Here is a 12,879-nt window from a genome sequence, read left to right as displayed (position 1 = left end):
GCTCTGCATTTATGTTTTGCGGTCTCAGAAAGGGCTAGCGAGATACCATCTTGTTATATCATATTATGATTGTTTTGACAAAGTGTTGTCATCCGAGATTTATTATTATTGCTCGCTAGTTGATTATGCCATTGATATGAGTAAACATGAGACCAAAATGTTATTGTGAATATGGTTAGTTCATAATCTTTGCTAAAAACTTGAATGCTAGCTTTACATATTTACAACAACAAGAGAAAACAGAGTTTGTAAAAGTTTTTCTTTATCACTTTCAGTTTATCAACTGAATTGCTTGAGGACAAGCAAAGGTTTAAGCTTGGGGGAGTTGATACGTCTCTGTCGTATCTACTTTTCCAAACACTTTTGCCCTTGTTTTGGACTCTAACTTGCATGATTTGAATGGAACTAACCCAGAGTGACGTTGTTTTCAGCAGAATTGCCATGGTGTTATTTTTGTGCACAAATAAAAGTTCTCGGAATTACCTGAAAATCAACGGAGATTATTTTTGGAATATATAAAAATACTAGAAGAAAGATCCATGTTAGGGGGCCCACACCCTGTCCACGAGGGTGGGGGCGTGCCCCCTGCCTCGTGGCCCCCCTGATGCTCCACCGACCTCAACTCCAACTCCATATATACGTGTTCGGGGAGAAAAAATCAGAGAGAAGGATCGCATTTTACGATACGGAGCCACCGCCAAGCCCTAAACTCTCTCGGGAGGGCTGGTCTGGAGTCCGTTTAGGGCTCCGGAGAGGGGAACCCGTCTCCATTGTCATCATCAATCTTCCTCTCTGCTGTTCCTGAGTGCACGTTTGAGCGCTCTCTGTGATGGCTACCGCAAAGTAACTAGTGGTATTTCTCACAAGAAGTCTCATACTTTGAAGAAGCGCAAGACCAGCAACTCCCAGTCTGAGAACAGTCCTTCTGTGCCACCACCAACTGCTATTGCAGATCTTCAACGCATTGGCGCCCGTCTTCGCATTGCACCTGAGAAGATCTCTACGGATAAGCTTGTTGCTGATTCGGCCAAGTCCAGCAGCAGCCGGGGTTCTGATGATTAGTTACTTCCTGCAGTGTTCTGGTCTATGGCGTACCGTAATCGCCATTTATCTTTCTTTTCTTGTTGAGAACTGTGTGATGCTTGTTTGCTGTGTGGGTCGGTGTAGGTCATTGCGTGACCTATTTACTATGCTTTTACTTTTGGTTTGTAATGAATCAGACAAGATTTAAGGAGTGGAAGGTGCTATGTTGGAATGTTCATGGCCTCAATGCTGAAGCGCGTCAGCTTGCAGTTAGGCAGAAGATCGATGAAAGTGGTTGTTCTGTTGTCTGTCTTTAGGAAACTAAATGCATGCAAATGGATCAGCGATTCATTAGGAAGTTTTGCCCAAGGCATTTTGATAATTTTGTTTACGTACCTTCGGCTGGTGTGTCTGCTGGGATGGTGGTCGTTTGGAATTCATCCTTTTTCATAGGTTCTTTAATCGAGTCCAAATCCTATGGGATAATTGTGGAGTTTAAATCCAAACATACCTCAGAAACTTGGTCTCTAGTCTCTGTTTATGGCCCGTGTCAAGGCCCTGCCCGTGATGAATTTGTCCAATGCTTATATAATCTTGATATTCGGTTTGGTCAGAACTGGCTGCTTTTGGGTGACTTCAACTTCATGAGATCGTTGGAGAACCGCAATCTTCCGGGAGGTGATGTTAATGATATCTTCTTGTTTAATGAGATAATTGGTCATTTGGGACTTGTTGAGTTGCCAATCAAGGGGCGTCAATATACTTTGTTGAATATGCAAACCTCACCGCTTCTAGAACAGATAGATTGGTTTTTCACTTCGGTTACTTGGACATGAGACCACCCCAACACAATGGTTTTTCCACTTGCACGCACTGCCTCCGACCATGTGCCGTGTGTGGTCTCGATTGCCACTTGTATCCCCAAGGCAAAGGTTTTCCGCTTTGAGAATTATTGGGTGGATTTGCCCGGGTTTGCTGACTGTGTTGCTGAAGTTTGGAATAGGCCAGTGGTAAAATCATCGATTGCATTAACTATTTCGGCTAAGTTTAAGTACCTCCGATATGCTCTCAAGAAATGGCATTTAAACCTGTCCACAGTCAACACTTTAGTTGCTGATTGTAATAAAGTGATTATTTTCCTGGATAATGTAGAGGAAATTAGGCCTTTGAGTTGGCCGGAGTTCAATTTTCGTAGAATTGTTAAATTGCATCTTGAGGATATCTTACATTGGCAATTTATCTATTGGAAGCAGCGTTGCACGATCAGAAACATCAAAGTTGGAGAAGAGAATTCAAAAAAAATTCATGCCATGGCTACGGAAAGATTCCGTAGGAATACTATCTCCTCGGTCAAGTCTATGGAGGGGGATGTGGTCACGGACCATCAACAGTTGGCGGGAATGTTCTGGGCTGATTTTAATTAGTGAATGGGCCAATCAAAAGGCATTCAGATGGGTTTTGACCTAGACACATTAATTACCCGAATTGATGGTCTAGAGGAGTTGTCTTTACCGTTCACTGATTCTGGGGTGGATACGGTAATTAAGAATATGCCTACTGATCGTGCTCCGGGACCAGACGGGTTTATCGGGCTTTTCTTAAAGAAATGTTGGTCTATTTTGAAGGAGGACTTTATGAAACTTGCGCAAGAATTCTATGAGGGAAAATGTAATTTGGAGTGTCTCAATACATCTCTTATCACCCTCATTCCGAAGAAGCTAAGCCCTGAATATGTTGGCGATTTTAGGCCCATATCTTTGACTAATACTTGTTTAAAGTTCTTAACCAAGCTCTTGGCAAATCGTCTTCAGGGTGTGATACTGAAATGTATCCACCGCAACCAATATGGTTTTCTACGGTGTCGATCCATACAGGATTGTCTGGCGTGGTGTTTTGAATACATTCACCAATGCAAAGCTTCCAAGAGGCCTATCATTCTTCTTAAACTTGACTTCACAAAGGCGTTTGACACCATTGAGCATGAGCTGATTCTTAGGATTTTGAAATGTAAGGGATTTGATGATCGTTGGACAAGTTGGATTGACAGCATTCTGTCCACAGGCTCCTCTTCGGTTCTTTTAAATGGAGTGCCTGGTGACCACTTTGTCTGTCGTTCAGGAGTTCGCCAAGGTGATATGCTATCTCCCTTACTCTTTGTGATCACGGTGGACTTACTACAATCTGTTGTAAACGAGATGTGCTCCAGGAATATTCTCACCTTGCCAATCCCAACTACGTCGATGGACTATCCGATCGTACAATATGCTGACGATACACTCATAGTTCTTCCTGCTATTGATAGCCAGCTCATTGCATTCAAAGAAATGCTTGAAGTCTTTGCCCAATCAACCGGACTAAGGGTGAATTTCAGTAAGTCCTCTTTGATACCCATCAATATGACTGATGACGAGGGCACGCGTGTTGCTGCCTTGCTTGGATGTGATGTTGGTTCCATGCCATTCACTTACCTGGGCCTACCAATGGGTACTTCCCGGCCAACAATTTATGATCTGTTGCCTTTGGTGGATCGTATTGGGAGACGATTATCTGCATCCTCTTGTCTCTTGAATCAAGGAAGCCGGATCCAACTTTTACAATCTGTCCTTAGTTCTATGCCAATATATTTCTTGTGCACCCTTTCGCTTCCGCAGGGCATCTTGAAGCAGATTGAGCGGATTATGCGGCAATGCTTGTGGAGAGGGAACATGGATACGCCCCGGCAATCTTTGGCGGCTTGGGACTTGGTATGTCGTCCTAAATCTTTTGGTGGTCTGGGAGTTATGGACTTGAGCATTCAAAACGATGCCTGGCTCATCAAACATCTTTTTAAGTTCTTCAATAAGATGGACGTACCATGGGTATCTCTTATTTGGGACACTTATTATGCCTCTGCACCCCCCCAAGTCACGCAAAGCTGCGGTTCTTTCTGGTGGAGAGATGTTTTCAAGCTGTATGATAAGTTTTGCAAGTTGGCAGTTCCACTAGTTCGATCGGGAGATACGGTGATCTTCTGGCTTGACCGTTGGCAACTTGGCAACAATACAGTTACCATGCAACATCAGTTTTCGAGGCTCCACTCCTTTGTGATCGATGACACTCTAACAGTCAAGAACATTCTGGAGCTACTAGACCCAACTGACAATCTCCACCTGCCACTGTCTGCTGAGGCCTTTGAGGAGTTTAATCAACTACAGGCATTGCTTACTATGGTTAATCTTCAAGATGGGCAAAATGATGTCTGGAAATGGCCTTCCAAGTTTGGGGACTACCAGTCCAGGATTTATTACTTGTCATGCTTTTCGGACATAGTGGTTAATCCCATATTCAGGTGGATTTGGAAATGTTCTTGTACTCTGAAGTTTAAGGTTTTTGGGTGGCTCCTTTTGATGGATCGCCTAAACACTAGAGACATGATGCAACGGCGGCATTGGATTATCCAGGATGACACTTGTGTTCTATGTCACTTGGCATCACATGAGGACAGAACACATCTCTTCTTCGCTTGCAATTTTAGCCAGCGTATCTGGAACTACCTGGGTATTTTATGGAGTCCTCAACCAAACCAGACCACTTATGACATGGCTTCTGATGCTAGGAGGGATTTGGACATCCTTTTTCTCTGAGATAGTATTCACTGCCACTTGGAATATTTGGACACAAAGAAATGGGAAGATCTTCAGGAATGAATCACCTTCTTTCAGGGCATGGAGGAGGAATTTTTTGCATGACATTTCTCTTTTAGCACATAGAATCAAATGTAAATGTAGGAATAGTCTAATCTCTTGGATAGCTTCCTTACCCTAATCATTTCTTTTGTAAGTATTACTCTCTCCTCCTCTCCCTTAACTTTGTAACTTTGTGCACTTTGGCTCTGTGGTTTAATAAAAGACTATGAGGCTGTTGCCTTGTAGTACATAGTCAAAAACCTTCCTCCATCACCAATTCCATGATTCTCACCGCCGTGCGTGAGTAATTCCATCGTAGGCTTGCTGGACGGTGATGGGTTGGATGAGATCTATCATGTAATCGAGTTAGTTTTGTTAGGGTTTGATCCCTAGTATCCACTATGTTCTGAGATTGATGTTCCTATGACTTTGTTATGCTTAATGCTTGTCACTAGGGCCCGAGTGGCATGATTTCAGATCTGAACCTATTATGTTTTCATGAATATATGTGAATTCTTGATCCTATCTTGCAAGTCTATAGTCACCTACTATGTGTTATGATCCGGCAACCCCGAAGTGACAATAATCGGGACCACTCCCGATGATGACCGTAGTTTGAGGAGTTCATGTATTCACTATGTGTTAATGCTTTGGTCCGGTACTCTATTAAAAGGAGGCCTTAATATCCCTTAGTTTCCAATAGGACCCCGCTGCCACGGGAGGGTAGGACAAAAGATGTCATGCAAGTTCTTTTCCATAAGCACGTATGACTATATTCGGAATACATGCCTACATTACATTGATGAACTGGAGCTAGTTGTGTGTCACCCTATGTTATAACTGTTGCATGAATAATCGCATCCAGCATAATTCTCCATCACCAATTCATTGCCTACGAGCTTTTCCATATATTGTTCTTTGCTTATTTACTTTTCCGTTGCTACTGTTACAATCACTATAAAACCAAAACTACTACCGTTACTTTTGCCACCGTTACCACTACTATCATATTACTTTGCTACTAAATACCTTACTGCAGATATTAAGTTATCCAGGTGTGGTTGAATTGACAACCCAGCTGCAAATACTTGAGAATATTCTTTGGCTCCCCTTGTGTCGAATCAATAAATTTGGGTTGAATATTCTACCCTCGAAAACTGTTGTGATCCCCTATACTTGTGGGTTATCAATGTAGAAGCCCTCCGTGATCAATGCCCCCTCCGACGGAGCGCCAAAAAAGGCCCCAAGATGGGATCTCATGGGTACAGAAGGTTGCAGCGGTGGAATTAGGTTTTCGTGGTGCTCCTCGATGGTTTGGGGGTACGTAGGTATATATAGGAGGAAGAAGTAGGTCGGTGGAGCCACGAGGGGCCCACGAGGGTGGAGGGCACGCCCAGTGGGGTAGGCGCGCCCCCTGCCTTGTGTCCTCCTCGTTGATTGCTTGACGTCCACTCCAAGTCCTCTGGATCATGTTTGTTTCCAAAATCACGCTCCCGAAGATTTCATTCCGTTTGGACTCCGTTTGATATTCTTTTTCTGTGAAACACTGAAATAGGCAAAAAATAGCAATTTGGGTTGGGCCTCCGGTTAATAGGTTAATCCCAAAAATAATACAAAAGTGTATAAATAATCCCATTAAACATCCAAAACAGTATATATATTAGCATGGAACAATCAAAAATTATAGATACGTTGGAGACGTATCAATCGCTGTCGGCACGCTACCTCTACATCTACCTTCGGGATTAGTTTTAGACCTAAATAATTGTTATTTGGTGCCAGCATTAAGCATGAACAATATATCTGGATCTTGTTTGATGCGAGATGGTTATTCATTTAAATCGTAGAATAATGGTTGTTCTATTTATATGAATAATATCTTTTATGGTCATGCACCCTTGATGAGTGGTCTATTTTTACTAAATCTTGATAGTAGTGATACACATATTCATAGTATTGAAGCCAAAATATATAAGTTTAATAATGATAGTGCAACTTATTTGTGGAACTGCCGTTTGGGTCATATTGGTGTAAAGCGCATGAAGAAACTCCATGCTGATGGACTTTTGGAATCACTTGATTATTAATCACTTGATGCTTGCGAACCATGCCTCATGGGCAAGATGACTAAGACTCCGTTCTCCGGAACAATGGAACGAGCAACAGACTTATTGGAAATAATACATACTGATGTATGCGGTTTGATGAGTATTGATTCTCATGGCGGGTATCGTTATTTTCTGACCTTCACAGATGATTTGAGCAGATATGGGTATATCTACTTGATGAAGCATAAGTTTGAAACATTTCAAAAGTTCAAAGAATTTCAGAGTGAAGTGGAAAATCTTTGTAACAAGAAAATAAAGTTTCTACAATCTGATCGTGGAGGAGAATATTTGAGTTACGAGTTTGGTCTTCATTTGAAACAATGCGGAATAGTTTTGCAACTCACTCCACCTGGAACACCACAGCGTAATTGTGTGTCCGAACGTTGTAACCACACTTTATTAGATATGTGCGATCTATCATGTCTCTTACTGATTTACCACTATCGTTTTGGGGTTATGCTTTAGAGACGGCTGCATTCACGTTAAATAGGGCACCATCGAAATCCATTGAGATGACACCTTATGAACTGTGGTTTGGCAAGAAACCCAAGTTGTCATTTCTTAAAGTTTGGGGCTGTGATGCTTATGTGAAAAAGTTTCAACCTGATAAGCTTGAACCCAAATCGGAGAAATGTGTCTTCATAGGATACCCAAAAGAGACTATTGGGTACACCTTCTATCACAGATCCGAAGGCAAGATATTCATTGCTAAGAATGGATCCTTTCTAGAGAAGGAGTTTCTCTTGAAAGAAGTGAGTGGGAGGAAAGTAGAACTTGATGAGGTAATTGTACCTGCTCCCTTATTAGAAAGTAGTTCATCACAGAAATCAGTTCCAGTGATTCCTACACCAATTAATGAGGAAGCTAATGATGATGATCATGAAACTTCTGATCAAGTTACTATTGAACCTCGTAGGTCAACCAGAGTAAGCTCCGCACCAGAGTGGTATGGTAATCCTGTTCTGGAAGTCATGTTACTTGACCATGGCGAACCTACGAACTATGAGGAAGCGATGATGAGCCCAGATTCCGCAAAATAGCTTGAGGCCATGAAATCTGAGATGGGATCCATGTATGAGAACAAAGTATGGACTTTGTTTGACTTGCCCGATGATCGGCAAGCCATAGAGAATAAATGGATCTTCAAGAAGAAGACTGACGCTGACGGTAATGTTACTGTCTACAAAGCTCGACTTGTTGCGGAAGGTTTTCGACAAGTTCAAGGAGTTGACTACGATGAGACCTTCTCACCCATAGCGATGCTTAAGTCCGTCTGAATCATGTTAGCAATTGCCGCATTTTATGATTATGAAATTTGGCAAATGGATGTCAAAATTGCATTCCTTAATGGATATCTTAAAGAAGAGTTGTATATGATGCAACCAGAAGGTTTTGTCGATCGAAAAGGTGCTAACAAAGTGTGTAAGCTCCAGCGGTCCATTTATGGACTGGTGCAAGCATCTCGGAGTTGGAATATACGCTTTGATAGTGTGATCAAAGCATATGGTTTTATACAGACTTTTGGAGAAGCCTGTATTTACAAGAAAGTGAGTGGGATCTCTGTAGCATTTCTGATATTATATGTGGATGACATATTGTTAATCGGAAATGATACTGAATTTCTGAATAGCATAAAAGGATACTTGAATAATAATTTTTCAATGAAAGACCTCGATGAAGCTGCTTATATATTGGGCATCAAGATATATAGAGATAGATCAAGAAGCTTAATTAGACTTTCCCAAAGCACATACCTTGATAAAGTTTTGAAGAAGTTCAAAATGGATCAAGCAAAGAAAGGGTTCTTACCTGTGTTACAAGGTGTGAAGTTGAGTCAGACTCAATGCCCGACCACTGTAGAAGATAGAGAGAAAATGGAAGTCATTCCCTATGCTTCAGCCATAGGTTCTATCATGTATGCAATGCTGTGTACCAAACATGATGTGTGCCTTGCTATTAGTTTAGCAGGGAGGTACCAAAGTAATCCAGGAGTGGATCACTGGACAACAGTCAAGAACATCCTGAAATACCTGAAAAGGACTAAGGATATGTTTCTTGTTTATGGAGGTGACAAAGAGCTCGTCGTAAATGGTTACATTGATGCAAGCTTTGACACTGATCCGGATGACTCTAAGTCACAAACCGGATACGTATTTTTATTGAATGGTGGAGCTGTCAGTTGGTGCAGTTCCAAGCAGAGCATTGTGGCGGGATCTACGTGCGAAGCGGAGTACATTGCTGCTTCGGAAGCAGCAAATGAAGGAGTCTGGATGAAGGAGTTCATATCCGATCTAGGTGTCATACCTAGTGCATCGGGTCCAATGAAAATCTTTTGTGACAATACTGGTGCAATTGCCTTGGCAAAGGATTCCAGATTTCACATGAGAACCAAGCACATCAAGAGACGCTTCAATTCCATTCGTGATCAAGTCAAGGAGGGAGACATAGAGATTAGCAAGATACATACGGATCTGAATGTTGCAGACCCGTTGAATAAGCCTCTCTCACGAGCACAACATTATCAGCACCAAAACTCCATGGGTGTTAGAATCATTACTATGTAATCTAGATTATTGACTCTAGTGCAAGTGGGAGACTGAAGGAAATATGCCCTAGAGGCAATAATACAGTTGTTATTTATGTTTCCTTATATCATGATAAATGTTTATTATTCATGCTATAATTGTATTAACCGGAAACTTAGTACATGTGTGAATACATAGACAAACAGAGTGTCACTAGTATGCCTCTACTTGACTAGCTCATTAATCAAAAGATGGTTAAGTTTCCTAACCATAGACATGAGTTTTCATTTGATGAACGGGATCACATCATTAGATAATGATGTGATTGACTTGACCCATCCGTTAGCTTAGCACTATGATCGTTTAGTTTATTGCTATTGCTTTCTTCATGACTTATACATGTTCCTATGACTATGAGATTATGCAACTCCCGAATACCGGAAGAACACTTAGTGTGCTATCAAACATCACAACGTAAGTGGGTGACTATAAAGATGCTCTACAGGTGTCTCCAATGGTGTTTGTTGAGTTGGCATAGATCGAGATTAGGATTTGTCACTCCGTGTATCGGAGAGGTATCTCTGGGCCCTCTCGGTAATGCACATCACTATAAGCCTTGCAAGAAATGTGACTAATGAGTTAGTTGAGGGATGTTGCATTACAGTAACGAGTAAAGAGACTTGTCGGTAATGAGATTGAACTAGGTATTGAGATACCGACGATCGAATCTCGGGCAAGTAACATACCGATGACAAAGGGAACAACGTATATTGTTATGCGGTTTGACCGATAAAGATCTTCATAGAATATGTAGGAACCAATAGGAGCATCCAGGTTCCGCTATTGGTTATTGACCAAAAGTGAGTCTCGGTCATGTCTACATAGTTCTCGAACCCATAGGTCCGCACGCTTAACATTCGATGACGATCGGTATTATGAGTTTATGTGTTTTGATGTACCGAAGGTAGTTCAGAGTCCCAGATGTGATCACGGACATTACGAGGAGTCTCGAAATGGTCGAGACATAAAGATTGATATATTGGAAGGCTATGTTTGGACACCGGAATGGTTTCGGATAATTCGGGCAATTACCGGAGTACCGGGGAGTTACTGGAACCCCCCGGGGAGTCAATGGGCCTTAATGGGCCATGGTGGGAGAGAGAAGGAGGCGGCCAAGTGGGGGGCGCCCCCCCCCCCCAAGCCCAGTCCGAATTGGGGAGGGGGGTGTCCCCCCTTTCCTTCTCTCCTTCTCCTTTTTCCTTCTTCTCCTACTCCAACTAGGGAAGGGGGAAACCTACTCCTACTAGGAGTAGGAATCCCCTTGGGGCGCGCCATAGAGAGGGCCGGCCCTCCCCACCTCCACTCCTTTATATATGGGGGAGGGGGCACCCCATAGACACACAAGTTGACAATTGTCTTAGCCGTGTGCGGTGCCCCCTCCACAGATTTCCACCTTGGTCCTATCGTCGTAGTGCTTATAGGCGAAGCCCTGCGTCGGTAACTTCATCATCATCGTCATCATGCTGTCGTGCTGATGAAACTCTCCCTCGACCTCAGCTGGATCAAGAGTATGAGGGACGTCATCGAGCTGAACGTGTGCAGATCACGGAGGTGACGTGCGTTCGGTACTTGATCGGTTGGCGCGCGAAGACGTTCGACTACATAAACCGCGTTACTTAATGCTTCCGCTTTCAGTCTACGAGGGTATGTGGACACTCTCCCCTCTCGTTGCTATGCATCTCCTAGACGGATCTTGCATGATCGTAGGAAATTTTTTGAAATACTGCATTCCCCAACAGGATAATATTATTGGGATGCCGGAAGTGTTTCGGAGGGTACTGGGTACTTATCGGGTCACCGGAAGGGGTTCCGAGCATCCCCGGCAAAAGATATTGGCCTTATGGGCCAAGAGGGGAAACGCACCAGCCACAAGGGGCTAGTGCTCCCCCCATATGGGCTGACCAAGGAGGAGAAGGAAATAGGGGAAGGGAAAGGAAAGAGAGGAATATGATTCCTCCTTCCTTCCTTCTCCCCATCTCTTTCCTTCCCCCTCCAATATATATGGCAGGGGGCACGCAGCTTGGGATGAGCCCAAGTAGGATTCGGTCCTACTTGGGGCACCTCCTGGCCTCTCTCCTCCCCCTCCCACCTATATATATGTGGGGGGGCACCTAGCACACCCCAGATAATTGTTTAGCCGTGTGTGGCGCCCCCTGCATCGTTTACACCCCCGGTCATATTTTCATAGTGCTTAGGCGAAGCCCTGCAAGGATCACTTCACCATCACCATCACCATGACATCATGCTGATGGAACTCATCTACTACCTCGATGTCTTGCTGGATCAAGAAGGCGAGGGACGTCACCGAGTTGGACGTGTGTAGAACGCGGAGGTGCCGTGCGTTCGGTACTTGATCGGTTGAAGCGCGAAGAAGTTCGACTACATCAACCGCGTTGAGAAACGCTTCCGCTTACGGTCTACGAGGGTACGTAGACACACTCTCCCCCTCGTTTCCATGCATCTCCATGGACAGATCATTGTGTGTGCGTAGAATTTTTTTGTTTCTCCATGTCACGATTCCCAACATCTAGAGTATTAAGTTCATGAAAAACGGAGTAATGACTTAAGCAAGATGACATGATGTAGACAAAGTAAATCCAACAAATATGAATAGACCTAGTCGTTTTCCCCTTAATGGCAACAATACAAATACGTGTCTTGTCCCCTTCTGTCGCTGGAATATAGATCACCACAAGATTGAACCCATTACAAAGCACCTCTCTCATTGCAAGATAAATCAATCTAGTTGAACAAACCAAACGGATAGATCATGAATAATCTAATCATAAACCCACAATTCATCGGATCCCAACAAACACACCGCAAAGGAAGATTACGTAGAATAGATCTCCAAGAACATCGTGGTGAACATTGTATTGAAGATCAAAGAGAGAGAGAATAAGCCATCTAGCTACTAGCTATGGACCCGTAGGTCTTTGATAAACTACTCACACATCATCGAAAGGACAGCAAGGTCAATGTAGAAGCCCTTCATGATCGACTCCCCCTCCGGCAGAGTACCTAAAAAGGCCTCTAGATGGGATCGTGGAAGAACAAAAACTTGCGTTGGTGGAAAAAGTATTTTGGGTGGCTCTCTGTTGGTTTTCCGATTTTAGATAATTTATAGATATGAAATTAGGTCAGACGGAGCCACAGAGGGCCCACAAGGCATCAGGGCGCACCTATCCCCTAGGCACGCCCTATTGCCTTTCCGTCTCCTCGTTTGCCTTCTAGTCTCCTCTCGAAGTTTCTAGGGTCTCTCTTGTCCAGAAAAAAATCACCAAAAAGTTTCGTAACGTTTGGACTTCGTTTGGTACTAATTTGCTGGAAAACCAAAAACACGCAAAGAGAAGTAATTGGCACTTGACACTAGGTTAATAGGTTAGTCTCAAAAAATGATATGTACTTGCATATGATTGCACATAAAATATTCAAGAATGATACTATAATAGCATGGAACAATTGAAAATTATAGATACGTTGGAGACGTATCAGCCG

Source organism: Triticum aestivum, chromosome 2A (assembly GCF_018294505.1).
Source record: "Triticum aestivum cultivar Chinese Spring chromosome 2A, IWGSC CS RefSeq v2.1, whole genome shotgun sequence".
Classification (NCBI taxonomy): domain Eukaryota; kingdom Viridiplantae; phylum Streptophyta; class Magnoliopsida; order Poales; family Poaceae; genus Triticum; species Triticum aestivum.
The sequence above is the reverse complement of the archived record's forward strand: the minus strand, read 5'-3'. Positions refer to the sequence as shown.